Below are 21,659 nucleotides of genomic sequence, written 5' to 3'. Positions count from 1 at the left end.
CCAGGCTCTGAGCTGTCAGCACAGAGCCCGATGCGGGGCTTGAACTCATGAACCGGGAGATGATGAAACTGAGTCGAAGTCGGTCGCTCAACCGACTGAGCCACCTAGGCACTCCCAAAATGTGTATTTTTCACTTGTATATTTACATTTTGAGAATAGAAATGTTTTAAATACGATCAAAGATTTAACTAATAGAGACAATTAGGAGTTATGTATTTTATTCTAAGAACATATTTTTTTTTCACTTTGAGAAGTCTTATGCTTGGTCATTGGTTTCTGGATGCCCGCAGATGGTCATAAATGTGTTCCTGCAATGCCAGTTATTTAAAATAGATTGGGGGGGGATTGTTTAATAGTTTTACCAGTTTCTTGATTTTTTTTCAAGCTCCTGAGTGTATTTTATGTTAGAGTTAGCTAATTTTGAAAACAAAATTATGAGCTTTTTTTTTTATAGCTTTTCTATTAATCAAATAGAAATCCGTTGCTTGGTTTCCAGCATGACTCTTATTTACTGTGTGTTAATAGGTGACGTTATCAAGCCACCTCTGGCCCTCACATTTAAATATAAGTGAAATCAGATTACTGAAGAGATACTGTGAAGTGGTGACAAATTGACATGTCACCATGTGTAAGCCATGACTTGTAGGATGCGTTGAAATGGAGGGTGGGGAGAAGCATGCCAAGGTCAGGCACCTGGCATGCACCTGGACCCACCTGGCCTGATACTGTGGGGACAGGGGGGTTGCATATTGGTTTTAGTGTGTCTGGGAGCACCTCCAATCCAGGTAAGTGGCCGCTGGAGGCTTTCTTTCTCCTCTGCTCTCATCCCTTCACGCCCTATATTACAGGTTTACAGCAGCCCCACACCACACAAGCATATTTATGAAGTTTTCCTACTTGCACTGCAAACTTTACCTTTGATAACTCAACATTTACTCAGAGAAATGGAATTCTATAGGACACAGAGCATCTTATACCTTATATCTTATACCAAATTAATGATTAATATTAACCAAATTAGGGGCGCCTGGGTGGCTCAGTCGGTTGAGCGTCTGACTTCGGCTCAGGTCATCATCTCGCAGTCCATGGGTTCGAGCCCTGCGTCGGGCTCTGTGCTAACAGCTCAGAGCCTGGAGCCTGTTTCAGATTCTGTGTCTCCCTCCTTCTCTGACCCTCCCCTGTTCATGCTCTCTCTCTCTCTCTCTGTCTCAAAAATAAATAAATTTAAAAAAAAAATTAACCAAATTAGTGATGTACATAGTGGGTACCAGATAAGGAGGTCCTCCTGACTCAGGCAGGTTTCACGGAGGTATGAGGTTGAGCTGACCTCGCAGGGCGGAAGATCTGATGGTACTGTGAGAAATAAGTGTCTGAGACGAGATTGGAACTGTGTACGTGGGCAGGGATGGGAATATTCTTGGTGTGCCCAAGGAATAGGGTTGTCAGATGAAAAACAGGATTCCCAGTTACATGTGAATTTCAGACAAACAACAAACTTTTTTTGAGTGTAAGTATCTCCGATTGCACTGGTGTGTATGAAGCCTACTGCATGGGACTTACTTATTCAAAAATATTGTTTGTTGTTTATCTAACATTCACATGTAACCGGGTGTCCTCTGTTTTCATTTCCTAAATCTGGCAACCATAGCAGGGAGCTGTGTGTCAACAGCTTGACATAAGCAGAGGCAATAAGCATAAGGAGCAAGAGAGAAGCGTCTGGAGGAGGTTGGGGTCAGACTGTGGTGGGACTGTAATGCCAGACAGAGGGGTGCAGAATCTAATTTGAATCCCCTGGGAAGCCAGTGAGGGGCTTTGAAGAAGGAAATGACATCAGTGAGATTTGCCCATTCAAGGCAGGACCTGGTGGGTCAAAGAGAGCAGGTTTCTGATGCCTGGTGACAACAGAGAGAAGGAAACCAGATGGATACACATTAGAGAACAAATCAACATGTTTTGTAAACTAATTGGCTATGGTTATAGGAAGAGAGGAAGTGTTACAGAGGATGTTATGTTTTACTGTCTATTCTAAGAAATAGCCAATCAGAGAGGTAGCAGCAGGTCAGGGAGTTAGTGAGGAAGATGAGGATTTTGGTTTTAGGTCTATTAAATTTGATGCTGTGATGGGATAGTCAGGTGGAAAGAGTAAGTGAACAGCTGGAAATGGGAAACAGCTTAAGAGGGAGGTGAGAAGCAGAAGAGATAACGGCCAGCATTTCCTTTTCTGCTAAGCCTTTCATGTCCAGTGTCTTGTTGAATGCTTACAACCACCTATGGGCAGGTTGTATCACTGGCCACATTTTATGAATGAGGAAACTGCAGCTCAGAAAGGTTAAGTAACACGTTCACCACCAGCTAGCTAGTGAGAGACAGGTAGAGAATGGAATGCAAGTGTGTAAGAGGCCAAAGCCCACGTGCCTGCTAATTCCCATGCAGAACAAGGAGGATCTGCTCTGGATTCATTTTTTGCATCTGCAGAGATCTAAAGGAACCAACTTTCCATGCTGTTATCCGATTATTATTATTATTTTTTTTTTTGAGAGGGAGAGAGAATGCATGAAGAGGGGAGAGGGGTAGAGGGAGAGAGAGAATCTTAATCAGCTTCCACACTCAGTGTGGAGCCCTCCGCAGGGCTCTGTCCCACAGCCCGGGGTCATGACCTGAGCTGAAATCAAGAGTTGAGTGTTCAACCAACTGAGCCACCCAGATGCCCCACTGTCACCTGAGTTTTAACTGGATTCCTGGTCTTCAATTTTTTCTAAGTGTGGTAGCTCTCAGAGTTATGCACCTTTTAGTTAATCTCCCTGAGGAAAAGGGAGGAGGTTATACTCAGAGATTTTTGTGTTTATTTATTTGCACATTTATTTCCAAAATTGGTTTTCCCTTCAGTGCCTCATTTTTTACTTTTCGTCACCTACCCGGTGAATTAAAGATTATGCAGCAAACAGGCCAGAGAATGTTGAACTCCTTACTCTATCCTGGGTTGCCCTCTAGTGGCTGCCTCAGGTAACGACGCTCAGGCCAGGCAAGGACCACGCAGGCAGCCCCTGCTCCTTAGGAAACCAATAGTTCAGAGAATCACTGCAGAATCATCTGTGGGTTCCTCAGTGGTTTGGAGGCTAGTTGTGCTAGGAGGTTCTGGAAAAGGACTTCGTGGAATTACGTACCCCCTTCCAGCTAGCTGGCCTGAAGGGCATTTTGAATAGACCAGTGTTATATTTATCTTAAACTTTGTAAAAAAAAAAATCACTTTTTTATCTTGTTAGGAAGGTACATATTATCAAGTTTGGTTATTAAATAGCTTTTAATGCACCTATGTGATTTGATTGTTAATAAATTTTCCTTTTATTCCAAATATTTACTTCAAGATACACAATATAGTTTTTAGTCAAAAGTGAATAATCTGTCTTTGAGGAACACAGCCTAAGGAAATATTCATAGATTCAGACAAAACTGTATATAAAAGAATGCTTACCTATTTGTAATGGACAAATTTTGGACAAATATACAGTAAAACCTTGGCTTGCAAGCATAATTTGTTCCGGAAACATGCTTGTAATGCAAAGCGCTTGTTTATCAAAGCGAATTTCAAGAACCGTTGGCACAGTTGTGATCATGTGATGGTTGGCGTCCCATACTACTCGTATTGCGAGACATCATTCGTTTATCAAGTTAAAACTTATTAGAAATGTTGGCTCGTCTTGCGGAACACTCGCAGAAAAAGTTACTCGCATTCCAAGGTTTTATTGTACAAAAAAAAAAATAAGGAAATTGTTGAGTAGTATTCCACAATGTGGAATTTCATATAGGCATCAAATTACATTAAAATATTTAATGTTTATACTAAATGCTAAGTGAAAAAGAGAAGGCAAAAAAAATTATATACATGGTATGATCTCACTTTCTTAAGAAATATATATGTTTACATGAAAAAGCTGAGAGCTGAGCATTTATATACCAAAATATTAACAATAGAAGTCTCTAGTTGGTGGGATAATGGGGATTTTTACTTTCTACTTGTTTCCGGGATAAGCATGTTCCCCAAGATAAGCATGTACTACTCTTATAATCGGGAACAAAAAAACAGTTATGTTTTGAAAAAGCGGAGAGCTGAGTGCCAGTGTTCTGATTTCTTGCTGTCATGGCTGACAATCATGTAGGTGCTAATTCAGCTCCATTTACGGCCTCTCTGCCCAGTCAAGAGCTATATCCTGTTTGGGACAGCATAATTCATTGTAATGGAAAAGATGATGATGCACTAGCCTGGTCTATGACTTCACTATATTCATCAGCAACAGGAAACAAAGACACACACTTTTTTTCATAATTGTTTTAGTAATAATTGACAATTGGAGGAAATGAATGGCAGAAAACAATTATGGGCAGACAAGATGGTCAGCAGATCAGACTGGGAAATGCAAAGGGGCCAGTCTCAGTTTTGTTCCTACAACGATTTCAGAACATTACAAAGATATTATTGTTTTGTTTTCAATCCACTCCTGAAATCACTGTTGTTTTTACCAGCAGTTACACAATTCTTTGCTGGCAGCAGTGACCCCCCCAATATGTTTTTGATTCAGTAATCCGGTAATCACACATCAAGGATTTGGAACTGAATTTTTTATGTATATCAATACTCAGGGCCAGTGTGAACTTCTCCCTGTGTGTGTCCACTAATAACGCTCCTTTATAATAAACTGGCCATTTGTGGCCCATACATGAAATTTTAAACGCTTCATTTTCTATTAAACTTTAAAATATCAAATCCATATTTCTCTTTTCTGTGAAATGATCCCTTAGTCTTCATTTGAACAGCAGGGGGTTGGGGGTGGGGGTGGGGAACAAACAACCAAAACTCAAAATAAGTGAATTCATGATTCACTCTCTGGTGGAATGAGCACAATTAGTAACCGCTGAGCTGAAAATGAAGGCTGCATTCTCAACTAGGAAAGAGCTAAGTAAGGCAGGTGTTACATACACTGTGGTAACATTTCTCCACCCTAGTGGCTTCTGTCTGTGAGCATAACTTAACTGTCCTGCCAGGCACTGTTAAAATTCTTAGCATGGGGGAACTACACATGCAGGGCGTGCTTTAACCTGTACTCCAAGTCATATTCTTCTCAGATTAGCCTGATTTGGAGTAAAATTCTGCAGCAGCTCTCGCTTCCAATCTTAAAAACCGCTCACTGGTCATGCTCTTTGTTGTGGAGACCTCTAGACCGGTGCTGTCCCATAGGAATATAATGTGAGCCACAACTGTCATGCTATGTTTTCCAGTTGCCACATTACAAAGATAAAAAGAAACGGAATTAATTTTTTAAATATAGTTTATTTTACCCAATATACCAAAACATTATCATTTTGACACGCAATCAATATAAAAGGCTATTACTGAGGTAGTCTACATTTTTTTTTTTCGGTACTAAGTCCTTGACATCCAGTGTGTACTTTACTCTTTGCATGTGTCTCAGTTTAGACAAGGCTCATCTTACATGCTGAATGGAGTCAGGTGCCTGGTGGCCACTGTAGTAGACAGTGGGAATCTAAACAGAAGACCTATAGTGCAGCCACAGTAATGTAAATGGCATCTGAAATTTGGGCTGTGAGATTCCACTGTCTCTCCAGGACTCAGCCTTCTCCTCTGTGATGTACTAGCAAGCCACTCGAAGAGGGATCCACTGCAACTGAATAGTTGAATAACTGAAGAGCAAGAAAAGATGGCCACTTTTTGACTTTTTGCCTACTAGATCCAACTATTTTCCCTGTTAGAACAATCCAGCTGTTCGTTTAGACTGTGTCTGTAATGGATTCCTCAGTTGAGGGTAGATAGGGGTAATAGAGGTTTTTAAAAACTCCCAGTTTTTGAAATCTGGACTATATGATTGTTAAGAAACTTTATTTTATAACAATGTTTTCAAGTGAAGTTAGGCATAGGAATAGATTCCATTATACAGCCTAAAACTAACTTCCAGAAAGCATTATGAACATCGTGTTTCTAATAATGCATGCAACTTAGCACAAAGAAAGAAATCTTTAGTAATACACACACACACACGCACACACACACACGCACTCACACACGCACACTCCTAACATTGTGATTGCTTGCTGATGTCTATTGTGCATTCTGCCTTATCTTATTTGAAGAGAAGGAAGTATGCTTCAATAATCTTGTATAACTACTATGCCCTGGGGACTCTCATGCCAGTCAGCTGGAGCGATAAAGATAGCTCTGTGTGCTAAATGTAGGGATCCAAAAATAGAACTAGTGGAAGTGGATAAAACTACAAGACATTGTAGGTTCTTGTGGCCCCACCAATGGCAGGAACCTGGACACAAGAGCCCCAGAAGTCCTGGCGGCGAGTCCCAGCTCCCTAGAACGCTCGTCGTTTGGGTTCGTTGCTTATTCCGGGAGGGTTTGTTTAGGAAAGCCAGATGTAAAGCAGTCAGAAAACTCTAAAATCAAATGTACATGATGATCATCCATCGATTTACAAATTGGTAGTGCTCCAAAAGCTTGTTTGTAAGAATTTTCTTGGCCTTTGGAAGTAACTTTCCATTTTCCCCATAGAAACAAAGTCATAAATAGTGACTGGGTATGTGCACCTAAAATAACATATATTCTCAATGAAATTGTTGCAATGTATTTACTATATATTTGCAATGTATTACATTAAGTAATTCTTCTTTATTAATCATTATTATTTTATGAATACATGTTAAATTATTACAAGGCATTAAAAATTTTTTTTGAATGCTTATTTATTTTTAAGAGAGACAGACAGAGCACAAGCAGGGAAGGGTCAGAGAGAGAGGGAGACACAGAATCCTAAATAGGCTCCAGGCTCTGAGCTGTCAGCACAGAGCCCAAGGCAGGGCTTGAACTCATGAACTGTGGGATCATGACTGAGCCGAAGTCGGACACTTAACCGAGTGAGACACCCAGGCTCCCCTATTCCTATGCATTTTAGTGAAATAAAATTGTTGTATCACTTCTACATTACTATATCATACATTAATAATATGTTAATAATTACACTACATTAATCCATAAATAGTATATGAATAATTAAAACAAAAAATATGCTGAATTAACTCAGAGTCACCTTACATCCAAAACATTGAGCACTGGAAGAGGAGCTAGCAAATGTCTGGTGTTGCACCAGGCTCAGGAACAAGCATCAAAGATATATCCTACTTATTTTGTCCCTTAATGTTGGTAGGAAAGCAAATTCACCAAGAAGAACGAGGAAATAGATGGAATTCTTTACTAAGGAAGGTGCCTTACCTATGAGACTCTTAGGGGGAGAAAGCCTTTACATTTGTATGTCTAAACTTGGATTTGCCTTCTCCTTAAGGATGAAGTACCCCTAGCAATGCTTTTAGTGCGGAGCCATAATTAGGATCCTTTCTCACTCCCAAATAGGGTGAGATTTTCCTGAGTAACATTTGGCCAAGAGGGAAGGTGGAGAGGAAGGCCACAGTGAAAGAGAATATGTGGGCACATGATACAGAGATTCGTGCACAAATGCCCCGTTCTCCTGCAGGGAAAGAAAGGCAGAGAATGATGGACTCAACTTTGGATGGTTCTCTGTGCTTTTCCCTGAAGCCTTCAGGGTGGGAAACAGGAGGGGAGGGAGGGGTGTGCAGGTGGTCTCTGTGTGTTGGGTACGATTTCCAACTCAGTTTTTTGTATCTTCGTGAGTGCCATGAACTCTTGGATGCTGTGGATACCACCATGGCTCTTTCTAATCACCAGTAAATGAAGAGCAGGTGGTGAAGTCAGGCATTAACTGGCCTTTAGGCAAGGTCAAGAAGTCTGGGCTGAATGGGGCCACTGGTTGGCTTGACAAATCAGCAAGAGAATTCAAGGGCATGTGGGTCAGTTGACATTATGTATGTAGCTCAAGAACAGGAGTCTAGGCCAGGAGAACAATGGATTCCTATGACTTCTCTCTTTCTGAACACCTTCCTATAATTCCTTCTGGCTGGGAACTGGGGCTGTCTCTCTGGTAACGGAAGCCCAGTAACAGAGATCAAGGCATGCTGTGCTGCAGGCTGCTCAAAGAGGCATGCTACATCTGGGGCACGCACATCTGTGTTCTCTGTATCCCAAACTATCCCTACGCCTCCCGACAGATGAGCCCATCCTTCTTCGATATCCTTTCTCTCAATTTCTTTTGCTTCTAGGACATTTTCTTTAAAACATCCATGATTTGGGGGCACCTGGGTGGCTCAGTTGGTTAAATGCCTGACTCTTGATTTCCAGCCTTAGGTCATGATCTCACGATTTTGTGAGTTCTAGCCCCACACTGGGCTTTGTACTGACAATGCAGAGCCTACTTGGAATTCTCTGTCTGCCTCTCTCTTTGTCCCTCCCCTGCTCATGCTTTCTCTCTTTCTCTCTCAATAAATAAACAAACAAATAAATAAATAAAGCAAGCAAGCAAGCATCTATGATTTTTCTTTGCTCTGAGAACTACGACTCAGACTACCTAAATCCACTGCCCACACTAGTTACTCGTTTGAACTGTCAAATTCCACTGCTGAAATTCTCAGCGTGTATTCTGGCACATACCACCTTCGTTTTCTCATTTCTCTCTCAAAGTTTTAAACACATAAAATCAGATACTCTGTTCTCAATCCCATTATACTGAAAATATAATGTCAGAAACTTTCTGACTGATGCGGGAAATGATCTCTTCCCATTTTTATTCCTCTTGATCCCTGTACCATTTAATATCCTACAATTTTCCTCTGTTGAAATCTGAGACGCCACATTGTTCCCGATTTCTTCCAGTCTTGATAAGGGTTTTTTTTTTCTCTGCCCTCCATTGTAGCTGTTTACCAGGGGTCCTCGTCATCTGTGTTTGTCTAAATCCTTTCTCCCTCAGAGATCTTATTCATGGCTTCCATCTGTAAGTAACTCTGAACTTGCTTATCTAACTCTGAGGGAATTTTAGCCTCCATTCTAGGTGCAGGTCTCTGTCTGTCTGTTTCTACTTGATGTTCCATCATCGTTTCAAACTTAGCACGTCCAAAACAAAAACCCTACCCTGTTTCCCTTATCTACCCGGCCTCCCTGTGTTCTCTCCTTTGATGGTGACATCATCCCATCTGGGTTGGAACCATTTTTCCTCTAACTTGTTCTTCACCTCCAGGTAACCCCATAAGTAGATCATCCTTCCTGTTAAATGTGTCTCATATTCCATTCCTCCCTTCCTGTCACTACTGCTTCCATTCTTGTTTGTTTGTTTGTTTGTTTTTACCTCAATCAAGGACTCTGTGAGCAGCCATCCAGCTGATTTCCTTCCCTCAGGCTCTCCCCTTCCCTCACACCCACCTCTCCATACTCCTGGGAGAATACTCTGTCTTGGAGAGTGTTAGGACTCTGTTAACAATTGTTAAGTAGACCCCTGTTGCTGGATGGTGAGCAAAACGGAAGTCCACACCAGAAACTGAAATAGAGAGTTTTACTACTCACAGGTCCTGGAGGAGGCACTCTGCATACCTTGAGGGTCTACACGGGGAGGTCAAGGTAGGGTACAGGTACAGGACGAGGGCACATGCCTTTATTAGAGTCTGTGAGTGGAATGCTTTGGGGTTCCTGGGCTATGGCCAGATTGGTCGATTCAAACCAAAAAGAGTTTGGTAACCTCCACTGGGGTCTTACCTAAGGGTAGCACGAGGGAAGGCCCTGGGAGGCTGGGGGGACTGTTTATCACAAGGGTCATTAGGGAAGTCCTGTTAGGAACTTACATGTACCTGTGACTCTGCAGGATATTATCCCCTCGCATGAGGGGTTAGTGCCTGTGTAAGGGGCCGCAGGCCACTTGGCCAAACAAAATGGATGCTAAGTTACCATGGAGTAACTTAGCTAAATTCTTGACAGAAGCCTGCAAACTGCCTGCGGTCTTAGACAAGCTTCAGTGAATGGAAATTCACTCAACGTAGCTATACTGGTTTTAAGAAAAATATGTCCTGGAAGCACCAGAAGTGAAGTTGAGAACGGCAAGGACCTCCCTCCAGAAACCAGGTGATCAGGGCCTGAGGCCGTGACTGCTGGAACATGATGGGTTTTGCCATTCCTCAGAGGCTCTGCTCCCCTGACTCCCTTGCTTTTCCTGTCTCACTGAGCACAGGAAGAGGGAGAATGTCCATCACCTCCTCAGTTTGAAGGTCCTTTTTGTTCAAGCACCGATATAAATGGATAGATCTCCTGCTTTGAATTCCCAATTCTCTTGAGAAATAATCTAATAATCAGACTGACCTAAACCTGCTTCAGGTGTGTCAATTCCTTGTCTGGTCATTTATGACCTTGAGAGAGGAGGCACAGTAGTAGTCCTGAGGATGGGGACAGTTTTCAGAAGAGAGGCTTGTGCTATGTAAACCATCTCTTACACATCTGGCCTTTGGATGTAATAGAGCATTTTATTTTATTATTTTACTTCTCTCTGCCAGGTCCTAACCAATAATGTGTCTCCTAACTTTGCCTAAACATGTCGTGTGTTTTCCCTCTCTGCAGATTTCCCTGTGCTGATCTAGGCAGCTCGGGTTCCACCACACCCCCTTTTTTCTCTCAATCCAAATCCTGCAGGCTTCCAGATGTGGTACACATCTGCCATTTTTGACAAAGCCATCATCAGTCTTCAGGGACCTTGACCTCTTCAGAAATGCTGTAACACACTGTCTATCTAATATATTGAATCATAGGATGTTTGGTATATTTGGGATATTTCATTTTTTCAGTCATTTTATGCCTCCCTAGTTAATTTTCCAGGAGTTTCTCCTCTCATCAATTTAATTATAAATTCCATGAGGTATAAGTCATATGAGGGTCACTGGATACCATCTTTCTGCAGGTTATCATACATATACATGAAAATGAAATTTAAGAGTGGTGTGATGACAGTCGATCTTATTTTTCTTCTTTGTGCTTTTCTGTACTTTGAAAATTGTTTGTGGTGAACATACATGAGTTTTGAAATCACACACGTACAAAGAACATAAGTCACTTTTTGAAAACCACAACTATTCCAAATAGGATCAAGTCAACCCCCTGTGATACCTTGACATAAACTTGGGTTATCTGTACTTTTCTAAATTGGGTTGTATAAATAATCCTGTGAATTAAGGAAGTTGCCTGGGAAGAAGAATAGTTTTGAAATCTGGAGCATAAGACTGGGAAGGGTGGCCAAGGTAGAGAGCCTGGGGTGGGCCTGGCCCCCAGGGACCACCAAAGAAGGTTGCATATTATAGAGTGATGAGTGTATTATAAAGACCCTGAGTTTTTGGCTAAAGAAGGGTGTAACACAAAACTTTAAGTCTGAGATCCCATTCAAATGAGATCAGTGGGTTTTTTTTTTTAAGTCACAAATGCACAGTGACAATATTTTGAAAGGTGGAAAATAGACAGCTGACTACTAACTCAACAATAGAAATCAGAAAATCAATCCAGTTTGCCCTGGAGAACCCAGGAATTCCCCTGAAACTGTAGGTGAAGATGAGGCTAACATCAGGAAGACTGGTTGAAAGTCTTCCTAATAAGCAGTTAGATTCCCAGATCCCTTCCCTTACTTTACATAGTTGGGAGTTGCCCCCTCCCTTGGTGTAGCAGGATTCTGGAGGTTTTTTTCTCTCAAGAAGGTAAAACATGGGGTGTGTAGACTGGGGCCCCTGGTCTTTGGATGGGGTCCAGCTGAAAGCATGGATTTTATATTTAAAACTAGAGGGGTACCTGGGTGGCTCAGTCAGTTAAGTGTCCGACTTTGGCTCTGGTCAGACTTCGGCTCCAGTCATGGTCTCACGGTTTGTGGGTTCGAGCCCTGCATGGGGTTCTCTGCTGTCAGCACTGAGCCTGCTTTGGATCCTCTGTCCCCCTCTCTCTCTGCCCTTTCTGTGCTTGCCCTCTCTCTCTCAAAAATAAATGCTTAAAATTTGTTTAATAACTAGAGGTTAATTGAAGTTTGACACCAGATTTCTACTCCCACTTAGATCCTAGAATGTTACAGGCAGAACAGAAAATGTGATTGCTAATAAGTTCTAGGTTTTGTATCCTAAGACTTAGCGACAGAAAAAAGATGTTCTGGCTCCATGTCTGAAAAGCATGGGGAAGTGACTCATAGGTTAGGGAATCATCTGCCTGAATCAGATGTTCACCCCTGAAACACTCGAATGTGGCCAAAGCAAGAGAGGTACTAAGACTACAGCAGTTTGGATCACATGCCTATCCCTGGACAATGAACTTTGCCCCAAATACCAAAGAGTTTCTCAAGGTGGGAGGGGCAGATGAGCTTGCCCTTGAGAGTGGGCATGTAGGCAGACATCACTGGAGATGTCAGCTGAAACTCCTCAGCCTCCCCTGTAGGCAATGCTATGATGGAAGCACAGGTCCTATGAAGGCTTAAAGCTGTCTTCCCAGTGTAAGAAATGAGTACACTTTGCATTTCTACAATATATTATGGGGTTTCAAAGTACTTCATTTCATTAGCTTTCCAGAAAAACCCGTGAGATGGATATTGTCATTCCTACTTTATTGATGATTATGGGGGACTCCTTATGGTAATGTGGTCGACTCACTCACTATCCTTCAACTAGATTGAGCAGAGCTGGTAGCAGAAATCCTGTCTTTTGCTTCTTAGTCTGATTGGGTTTGTATGTTAGCACCCCAGTGATCAGGCCCAAATCACAGATTCCTGGATAACTGGGCAGGGGAGGACATGTGGAGGTGCCATTCACAGCCAGGGGACTGTATGACTGACTGCCCCCTAGTCACCTAGGGTCTCCCCCACGACTGCCTGCACAGCAACCCCAACACGTGTCAAACCAGTAGAGGCTTGGAGAGCGCTTCTAAGCGCGCACAGCCAGAGGAGCCACGTGGCCTCCTTTTGGAATAAGACTAAAGAATTAACTTCTGGGAAGAATTTTCCATCTGTTTTCCAGATAAGATTGATTAGAACCATCTACTCAGTTTTGCAGATTCCATGAAAGAATGGATGAATTGTCCCGTCTGGCCTGGCTATGTTTAGTCCGCATTTCTCAGAAGAGTGCTAGCTCCTCCAGGCAGGGACGGCCTCTTTACCTTCAGACCTCTCGAGAAGAGGAGTTAGATGTCCCGGATGTGTGCTCCACGCTGGCCAGAGGGGAGCATGTAGGCTGGAAGGGTGGCCCCATCTGGTGTCAGCTAGACAGCTCCCTGTGCGTTTTATTCACCCTCTGGTGAGGTTATGGTGGGGAAACACTCTGTATTTGCCAGTCCTCTCTGCGTCCCTTACACCTCCCCCACCCTCTCCCCTCCCAACCAAGTCAGTTCTCTTTGTTATTTTTGGTGTAAAGAACTTTCCTCCCATTAATTTCAAGGCTTCAGAAAAGCAGTTAAAAGAGATTGAGTTGAAGGAAGCTATCTGATCCTGCTTTCTCTACACACACACACACACACACACACACACACCCTCCCTCCCTACACCTGTGAAGCTGAACTAATTAAAAACGGATCCATCCTTTTGCTTGTTATTTAATAATAGTCTTTGCATTTTAACGGTGAGTCCAGACAGTCCATACTGATTGTGGTTATTGAGGAATTAATAATGCTGTTTTTTATTCCCTGTTTACTGCTCTTTTTCTCTCCTCTCCTGCTTCTTTTGGATCTTTCAAATTTTCCTTATTCCAGTTTCTCTCCTCTAGGGCTTTGGAAGTTGGGTCCTCTGTGTCTTTTCTTGTAACTGGGTGCACGTAAAAGACATTATTTGATGTAACAGAGCCTAAAGTTAAGATCTCCATATTGACATCTTCTGCATAGTGCACAGATCTTGCAAACCTTTCGTTTTGATTGCATTCTCCCATTTGCCGTCTTATCACTGAGGAAAATTTTAGCTCCGCAGTTTTTCTCTTTTAAGCAGTTTTGTCAAGGGATAACTGACACAGAATAAAAGGTGCGTGTCACAAGTATACAGTTTGATGTCTTGACACATGCATATACCCGTGAAGCCATCACCACCACCAAGATCATGCGTGGCCTCTTAAAAAATAGATTCAGTTCACACTTGAGCTTAACAGGCTGCATGTTTTCATGTCTGAAAACGTCTGCTAGTTTTCAGGGGCTTTGTTTTGCTTAAAAGTTCTGTGGCTTCTGGACAGGAGTAACTGTGATAATTACCGTTCCTCAAAGCCCACTGGGCGTTGTGCCAAGTGCTTTGCAGTAATTACTTCTCATTGCTTTCTTTATTGCCTTTAATTTTTAATTATAAAAACAGTACAGGTTTATTGTAAATAAATGTGCTTGTCAAAAATGGATAGTGTAACAAAGGAAAGACTGGCAATTCTTGAAACCCTTTGTTTTCTTCAGAGTGGATATACGTTTATTGCTTGTCACTGCAGATGTTTTCTATTGAAAACATATATGATTGTGGTAAAAATGCATAAATACATAGTGGAGGGGTTTGGGGGCTTAAAATAATAATCATTTATGCACAGTGCTTTCTGCAGCTTGCTTTTTTCACTTCTTACTACCACGCCATCTGCCCATCTCATCTTTTTCACGGCCGTATGACATATGTAGCATTGAATTAATGGCATTGTGATTGTTTTTATTAACCTCTCTTTACTTTTAGGCTATTTTTTTCTTTTTTGTTGTTGTTGTTGTGATTACAGGTGTCTCATGGAGTTTGTCTTAACATATGTCTTTGTGCACTTGTTGAATATTTTTATAGGATAAAATCCTGAAATACAGTGCATTATTCCCAGCTCATATAGCCATCTTTCGAGTTGGGTATTATCATTTCCTTTTCACAATTGAGGAATTTTATGCTTAAAGGGTTAAGCTTACTCAGCTGGTGAGTGGCTGATAAGGGCATGAGAGCCCTGATTTCCCAGGGCTCCAATGTGTCAACATCCTCAACCCTCAACTCACTGCTTCTCCTACTAGTTTGGAAAAATGGTCAAAAAAGAAAAATGTTATTAATGTTGGAATTGTCAGAAGGATTAGCAGGGATTTTCAGCTAATGGTAGTTCTATGGAATTAGAATGCAGGACGTATTTCAAGCAGTTTATATTTTCACCTGGCCCTTCAGCTGAGGACACTAATGTGAGAGCTGAGGGGCTATTTTTAGCAGGTTGCTTTAAGCCCTTTATGGGGGGGGGGGGGGGAGTTGTGAAATAGCCTGTCCATCACAGGCAGCTAGGAATCGCTTGCCCACTTTTTTGTTCCGAAGGAAAGGACGCAGACCATCTGGGCCAGTAAGTGAGGTCCAAAATTGGACTCATGTTTATTTTACTTAATAAATGTGCTCTTGAATAATATGAATTGAGTTTAGGTTGGTCGAATGCCATTTTTAATGCAGCAAGAGTGCACACATTTCTTGTAATCCTGCAGTGAGTCGCTTTCTAAAATAAAGAATGCTTTGGTAATGTGAACAAATTCCCTGAATTTATGTTGATTATAACTTATTTTTTCTTTTCTTAAGGCAGGGAACTCTATGCTTGGTTGCTTGTGACTTAGAGTGTGTTGGATGGTACAGCGATATTCGTTAACTATAATGTGGAGTATATGTGCTGTTATTAGGAACGTAGAAAAATATAGTTCAACTTCTCACTCTCAAGTCCCAAATCAAATGACATGACAAAACCACATAATTTTGAAGAGGTGGGTTTAGAAAACCAACTTCCGCCAGGAGGAGTGCGGCTGTAGACCGTGGGCACTCCTATCCTTGTGTGTGGACTGTGGGCCCTATTCCTGTCTCACGGTGGAGCCATAGGGAAGAGCTGGCTCTTCGCTTACTTAGGCCACAGTCCAGAGAATAAAACAGAAACAAGTGAGGTTTTGACTGATCCTCTTTCACACTAGCACCATCGCATTCTTTGAAAATACACTGAAATATTTTTGGTCCAATGTGAACATTTTTGTTCTTCATAATTTATTCACATTTGCTCATGTATTTTTTAATGTTTATTTATTTTTGAGAGAAAGAGAGAGAGAGAAAGAAAGGAAGAGGGGCAGAGAGAGAGGGAGACACAGAATCCAAAGCAGGCTCCAGGCTGCAAGCTGTCAGCCCAGAGCCCGACGCGGGGCTTGAACTCATGAACCATGAGATCATGACCTGAGCCGAAGTCGGACGTTTAACTGACTGAGCCACCTAGGCGCCCTGCTTATATATTTTTTAATTTATCAGTAGTTGATTCTACAACTGGAATGGCCTTTAGAGTTTATGGAATTTTTGGTGTGTGAAGACAATAAGGACTAGGCTCTAACTTTTAACTTTGACACATTTTGGTTGATTTGATTAAGACAATTTTGGTTTAAAATTTTTTTAAGGTTTATTTATTTTTGAGAGAGACAGAAAGAGAGAGAGAGAGAGGCAGAACTTGAGCAAGGGAGGGGCTTAGAGAGAGGGAGACACAGAATCTGAAGCAGGCTCTAGGCTCCGAGCTATCAGCACAGAGCCCGATGCAGGGCTCGAACCCACGGATCGTGAGATCATGACCTAAGCTGAAGTCCGATGCTTAACTGACTGAGCCACCCAGGCTCCCCAAAGACATTTTTGGTTTTAAAAAATAGTATTATTCGTGAAAAGGAAGCATCTTCAAAATAAATAATTTAGTTAATATACCTGGTGGAATATAATTCTGAGAGAAATTTTTAGTGCTTTTAATATAAAAATCTTGATCCTCTAAGTTGACATTTATCAGGTCTATTTTAAGGCCTTCTTAAGGCCATAGACCTTTGTATTGATTTTAGGTCAGTTTTGGGAAAATGACTGAAAATGTATAGTAAAATGAATAATTTTCCAAGCCCAATAATCCCAGTTTTGGATATCTATACTTTGGAATTAAAAGCACCAGAAGCTAAAGATAAACATGCAAGGATGTTTAGTGCAACATTGCTTAGAGAAACACAGAACTGGGAGCATCTAGAATGTTCATTAATAGGGTGAATAAAGTATGATATACACTGTGGAGAAGTATGCAGCTATTGAAGAGTACAAATTAAATTATATTATTGACCTTGGAGCCAATATATGTGTTCATGATACATTAAGGGGAAAAAATCAAATACAGATTCTTTTTTTAATGGAAAGAATAGAACCCCATACATCTATGTATGTAGCAATACATTTTTTGTAGGTGTGTATTATCTTGGCAAGATGGGAGTGGATAGGAGAGAGAGGTTACTAAAATTTTCTTTATGTCTATCTCTATATCATTTGATTTGCTACAATGAGCAAATTTCTTTCTAAACTTAAATATTTTGGAAAGTAAAAAAGAAACATAGGAGTCTTGCTCTTCCAATTTTGCAAAAGGAAACAAGACTATTCTTCTATGTGATAATGCAGTTATTCTGACCATTAGAATAGAAATTGAAGAAGAATTTATAGGCATTCAAATACCTATCAAAGCATCATCATGTAAGCTGGTATTTTTCAGCTGTTTTAGCCTGAGCTCCCCTGCATTTGACTGCGCCCTCCCATGTGTTTATCTCCAGGAGCCAAGAAGTTTTCCAGAGTTCTTACTTCCTATGGTTATAAAGAAGCAACACCCACCTCTCAGTTCTGACCTCTCCCCTTCACCTGCCTTTCAATTAGAGAGTTTTAGTACAGCATTTTTTGTCTATTGCTTTTCACTAATAAGAGTGGCAATCACAAAGATGAGCCCTGAGAACAAAAACTTTCTGTTTAATTAAAACATGAAGGAAAACTGGAAATTTTCATACCACTTTTTTTTTTATGTGCTTCTTAGAGTGCTTTCTTAGTTTACCCCCTCTAATCTACAAATGAGAAAATCTGGTTGCAGTAATATTAGATTCTCATTACTCAGTGGGTTCCTGCTCTGTCTGTGGTCACCTTGTGTGCTCCCAGGCAGTCATGATGAAGAACATCTTATCCAAAGGCTTTCTATACACAAAGGGTGTGAGTAACCCCAAGACCACAGCCAAGAGTTTGAGCAAACACAGTGTAAGAAAATCATGGCGATGTTTAGTGGAGTGTGTGATAAAAGGAATGAAACTTTAGGAAAGGATATGGAAATGAGGTTAGAAGCTCAGTCCTCACAGATTTATAACCTAGAGGTGGTGACGGTTGGATTAAAACGTGAGCAAGTAGTTTGGCACAAAGGACTGGAAAACAGGACTTGCAGTTAGCTAGCTGGGTTTGGATAATGTGATAAAGCGAAGAGCGGAAGCGATTACATAGAACATTGACATTGTTTAGAATTATAGGTTTCCCCAGCTATTCAAAAGGAGAGCATTCCTATGAAACCTTTTGTAAGCCAAAAATGGCGTAAAGCAATGAAGCACTTACCACTAACGTATATGGAAAACTTTTCGAACGTTCCCACACTCCAAAAATAACTCTCTTAGGCTTTTCTGATACCACATCTTACTAATGGATGCACAAAATAAATCGAGAAAAAACAGAGGCTCACGGAGGCAGTTCAAAACTGCGGCAGCAGCTTGATACTGAGATGCTGGAGGCAGTTCCCGGGGAAGGAGCTGGGCAGTGCAATCTTACGCGCTGCTGCGCTGCCTCTGTAAAGGCAATGTGCCAAATGCTGAACACCATGTTCGCTTCTCACTTTTTTTGGATTTCTGTTGGTAAGCAAAAGGAGGTGCTAATGTAGCTCTTTTGTAAAAGTGAAGTGGCATAACCTGAACTTCCAAAACGTTGGAGGCCCGCACGCACAATGTTAGCGGATGGATTTAGTATAAAAATAATATGGCTGTTTTATAATTACAACCATGGTGTAGCAATTCCTTCCTTCGTACACTGAGCATCATCTTCCAGCCAAGGCTCGTGGGCTTTGGTATGAACCCAGTACAGTTCAGCAGACTCAGAGAGTGGAGGATGGGGAGAGGGAGGCAAGGGGGTGCCTCAAGTTCACAAATGAGAAAAAGAGGATTTGGAGGTCCTAACTGTGCTTTTCCTCTGATGCCTGCAAAGATCAAATTGTGCCCACCCCATGTACTTCGTTATCACATATTTCGAAAAGAAAAATTTTAATTTTTTTTTGGTCTCATTTTCCCTGAATCAGCTTTGTATTTTCTGCTTTGAAATAGCAACGATGCTGAAACTTGGATACAAAGGAAATTATAAATCTGAAATTGCCTTTCTATTATTTTCTGTACACTAAATGATTCTCAGAAAAAATGCACAGAGGCAGGCTTAGGAAATTGTTTTTTTCCTCTAAGCAACTTCTTTAAGAAGTAAAGCAGTCCTGGAAGCAGCAGTGGCATTGTGGAAGATTTAGATTCAGATTGACCACTAGTCTGTGGTTGATAGGGGTGCGATCCTCAAATCTGAATGCCAGTTGGTGTCAAATCAGAGTTTAGAAATAAAACTACTGGAAAAGTTTGTTACAGAAGTAATTATGCTAAGTAAGGTGGTTTGTGTTGAGGGTGCTAAACTTTCCTTCTTGTGTTTACTGAATCCAGCTTCAGCTGGAAAGCTAGCCTAGTTTAAGAAGGTGATTTGATGGAGGGGAAAAAAAAATCTGCCATAAAGGTAAATTTAAATTAATTAGATTAAGTGAACACAACTTTGCCAATATGTAATAGGGTTTTAAAAACACAAATGAAATTTTACAAAAAGGGAGAGAGAAGAGAGATAAAATATAGGAAAAAGAAAGAGACCAAAAGTAGAAGTCCATTTTTAACCTGGGCTGGTTTGTCCAGAAATTTGGGGATTTCTCCAGAGATGCTGAAGAAGGGGGGCAGGGTGCTGAGGCTGGGCTATGGGAGCAGTTTCTGGTGGAGGCTGTCCCCTTTTTTCAATCTCCTTTTTATTTCTATGCAGCCAGTCTCCAGTTTCTGAATGGCTTGTGTTCAAAAGGTTCCCTTGTAAATCCATAAATTACAACTACTGTTATAATGCCAATAATTAGACCCCAAAGTGCATTACAGTTGACTTGGCTATTACACATGAGTGTAAGCAGGTTTAACTAGAGAAGGATGTGCCAGTCTATGAAAATTTCTGTGGCCCCTAAATCATTTGGTGGGTGGGAGGTGGTGCTAAATGTGGAAGATTTGGAGTCAGATTGACCTGGGTTCTTTTATATCCACATTTCTCTCTCTTTCTTTCTCTGCTGCTCACGGGTTGTGGGCAGGCTAGTTAATCTCATTAAAGGTCATCATCAGGGGTGATAATAGCATCTCCTTAGAGCTTTGTTGTCAGAATTCAATGAGTATTGTGCACAGATGTTAGCTTGTTATATATTAATACTACATTAGTATAAAATGTTACAGTATTAATAGATACTAATTGGTATGATATATGATCGTTGTTATTCCTTATATATGGCTTTCTGCATACTCCCCTTTTCTCCTAGAGAGATTATAACCTTTGAGAGTAGAGAGTTTCTTTGTGTATTTTGGTGAATCTTAAATGCAATGCACTTTGAACATAGACCCTAGATGTGTTCATTTGTTGACAATGATTTGCTTTGTTCAAGGGCTTTAGAGACTAAAACTCTCCACTTTGATTTTTCCACATTTTCTTTCTCTTTGTTACAGGCATGTAGTGAGCACAATTCTTACGATAACTCATTGTGCCTGGGTATTTATTTTGGCTCAAGGGAAAGAAAAGGGGAAGAACAAGAGTGAGAGAGAAAATTCCCCATGATACCTAGACAGATGTTAGAAGAAAAAAGAAGAGAGAAGGAATCCAAAAAATGTATGTATTTAAGAAAGAGAAGACTGGGTAGAATTTGCCAAACTTGAGAAGTAAGAAAGTAATGTGTACGCGGTCCCCTGAAAGGAAATGGAGGTGGGGGTGGGGATACAATATGGCCTTAGTACCTCAATTGACCAGCAGGTGGTGTGTCCCCAACTCGGAGCAGCTTGTTTGGAATTTGGCACAAGGCTGACAGATAGATGGGCAGCTTCGGCAGGGGGCAGCTGGCAGAAGAGGTTCCTGCTCTCTGAGCATGTGTACATGGGATGGGTACCATTTAGGAATTTCTACCTAAGGGAATGCCTCGTGTAGGCATAGAGGCCCATCAGGACATCTCTGAGAGACGGAATCCAGCTGCTCAAGCAACACCATACTTCTTTCCTCTTCCCGCATCCTTTGAACCTGGTGGTTCCACTACTTTCAGTGATTTGCTATTGAATATTGGGTCCAGGACCAGAAGGGTAGAGAATTGAGACTCGGTTGGGAAGATATGTGTAGTTTTATAAATGGATGGTAAGACTTTGCTGCTCTTGGTCCTTTTTTCTTGATCACAATTCTTGACAATGGCTTTCTCCTCTTTGTGGAGATAATTAAAACATTTAAGGATGATTGCATGTCTCTTTATATAAAAAAGATGTCATTTAAAAATGAACAACTGGGGGTGCCTCGGTGACTTAGTCAGTTGAGCGTCCGAGTTCGGCTCAGGTTCCATGGGTTCCAGCCACACGTCAGGCTCTGTGCTGATGGCTCAGAGCCTGGAGCCAGCTTCGGATTCTGTGTCTCCCTCTCTCTCTGAGCCTCCCCCCTCGTGCTATCTCTCTCTCTCTCTCTCTCTGTAAATAATGAATAAACGTTAAAAAAAATTAAAAATGAATAACTGATACACATTTATAACAGAAACAGTAGAAAAAAGGTGATAAGTGCAAAGGGGTTGGAAAACACTGACCCCAGTTCCCAAAGATAATCACTATTAAAAACTTGATATATAGTTGACCCTTGAACAAC

General features: G+C 41.3%; 1 protein-coding gene across 1 annotated transcript in view; it reads left to right on the top strand.

Annotated features, from left to right (window-relative positions):
* The first annotated feature begins 15,168 nt into the window (after positions 1-15,168).
* Positions 15,169-21,659, top strand: part of RASGRP3 (RAS guanyl releasing protein 3) — an 89,403-nt gene continuing 82,912 nt past the window's right edge. Inside the window, exon 1 of the mRNA XM_015064220.3 lies at positions 15,169-15,231. The gene's annotated coding sequence lies outside the window, so the exon portion shown is untranslated. The remainder of the gene's footprint in view (positions 15,232-21,659) is intronic.

Source organism: Acinonyx jubatus, chromosome A3 (assembly GCF_027475565.1).
Source record: "Acinonyx jubatus isolate Ajub_Pintada_27869175 chromosome A3, VMU_Ajub_asm_v1.0, whole genome shotgun sequence".
In the NCBI taxonomy this organism is placed as follows: domain Eukaryota; kingdom Metazoa; phylum Chordata; class Mammalia; order Carnivora; family Felidae; genus Acinonyx; species Acinonyx jubatus.
This window is presented reverse-complemented; position numbering and strand designations above follow the sequence as displayed.